Genomic DNA, 2,241 nt, shown 5'->3' with positions numbered 1-2,241 from the left:
TCCCAGAAATGGCATCTTGCTGCAAAACACTGACATTGTGAGTGTCGCATGTGGATGCTCTGCAAGATAAAGGCCTTACTTGGCACAAAAAATGGGAAAAACCTCTCTTACCCTTTGAAGGCCATGTGACTCCCAGCAGGCACCCAAAGAGCAAGGCTCTGCCACTGGGGCAGGGAGCCAGCTCCTCCCTGCGCCCGGGGACACAGCTGGGAGCTCGCTGCCCTGTCTTACATGGCTGGGTTTGAAGGATTTGTAACTCCCATTTTTCCAAGCTCACCTGTTTTTGAAAGCGAGGGAGGTGAGCAGGTGTCAGCAGACTGGATTTGGTGGGAATGCAGTAGGGATGGGATACAACACTGAACCCTCTGGCCAGCAGCTCTTCCCTGGAGGCCAGGCTGTGCTCCAGAACCTTTTGTTTTCCTTATTATAGAGATTATTTTTTTAATCAATGCTTTTTATTTTACTACTGGGTTCTGATATAAAAACTAAGATTAAGTGATTTTTTGTCTAGAGCTCAAAATCCAAGTTGGACATAACTGGATTTCCCAGCTGTCAGGTTACAGACAGGATGGCTGAGCTGTTGCACTCTCAGGGACAGTGGGATCCACTGGCTGGAGGGAAGGAAGGCCCAGCTGTACACCTGTTTCTACAGCTGTTTTATTACAGAGAACTAATTAACCAGGCCCAACTGCAACGGTGTTGATTTTCCCAGCTAAGGATCTGCCCCCAAGCTCAAATTCCAATTACAGCCTTAAAATTCAGGCTTCCCAGGGCAGCCTTCTACACAAAAGCCTTTTATATCAACAATTCATGTCAGTGAATTAATTTGTCTCTCAAAATGTCAACTCATCCCTTTTCTCCTTCTTGATCTTTTCTGACATAGAACTGGGAACCGTAACACAGCTCAGACCCCCCACTCACATCACTGAACTGTTCTCCAACTGTACATAAAGAGAACATTTTCTGTGCAGAATTCTTTCCAGCTGAAGTCAGAGGTTGTAAAAAAATTTCTAATTTAGAAGAAATATTCATTCCAGTTTTGCCAAATGAAAAGCAGAAACTATTAAATATCATAAACCAGCTTTTGCACAAAAATTGTCTTTGTTTAACTTATGAAAGCCTTCACATAATTAGAATCCTGGGCAACATAAGCTTGAGACACTGCTGCTAAGTTTGGCCTTTTTCACCCTTTCTCCTTGGTGAGGTTAATTAATACTTTCTTAAACATTACAGCTCAGCTGCTCTTCAAGGAGCACTCGCATCATTGGCAAACCCAAAATAATCACATTTCAAATGAATCTCTGCAGCTTCCCCAGACATCCCTCCCTCCTTCCCATATCATTTATGATCACCTTGATACATCACACACTGGTTCAGCATCACTGCCTCTGAAGGGCTTTGAGGTGGTTCCTCTATAGCAGGAGTGAGCTCAGGCACCCAGACCCCCCTGGGGAGGCTCCAGGCAGCCCCAGCTCTGGACAAGGACCTGAGCAGCCTGTCCTGTTCAAGATACCCACACCCCACAGACACAGCCGGACAGACGCACATGCTCCAACACAGGAATTAAAACAGGCAAGATTTATGAGACCTGTCTGGTCAGGCACTGGTGCATAGGAGCACCCACATCCCTCGCTGGATGAGCCCAGGCCAACCAGCACAGACACCAGCACAGGCAGCAGAGACGAGCCCCACTTTCACATCCATTCTCCTCTCATTGGTGAGCTCTGGATATTACAGCACACAATTAACCCTACAACAAAAGGCAGGATGCAATATCCACACTAAAGGTCCTTGAGTGAGTGCTGGGGCTGCAGGATGAGCCTCTGGGCAGTCACTCCCATTACTGGGCTCTGGCTGCTGCAGACCAGACCTTATCTCCTGCCCCAGAAACTGCAAGTCATACTAAAACAACTTAAACAGCACATCCTTGAGCTCACTGCAACAAGGAAAAAATTATTACTGAAAAAACTGAATATCATATCTCAGTAATAAATCTAGAGCTGGTGAAGCCAATCCCACCTGTACAACTCACCCCAGGAGCTGCAAGTCCTGTGCTTTATCAATCCCAGAATGGCTGCATTGGAAAAGAACAGAAAGCTCATCTCCCATGGGCAGGGACACCATCCACTAGACCAGGCTGCTCCAAGCCCTGATCAACGTGGCCTTAAAAGTGTTGGAACATCTCTTACTACCTGGTGAGATTCACATTAGCAGAGATGTTTGGATTTTGGAAATCAGCAG

This window comes from Geospiza fortis, unplaced genomic scaffold (genome assembly GCF_000277835.1).
Source record: "Geospiza fortis unplaced genomic scaffold, GeoFor_1.0 scaffold254, whole genome shotgun sequence".
Classification (NCBI taxonomy): Eukaryota; Metazoa; Chordata; class Aves; order Passeriformes; family Thraupidae; genus Geospiza; species Geospiza fortis.
Note: the sequence above shows the minus strand (reverse complement) of the source record.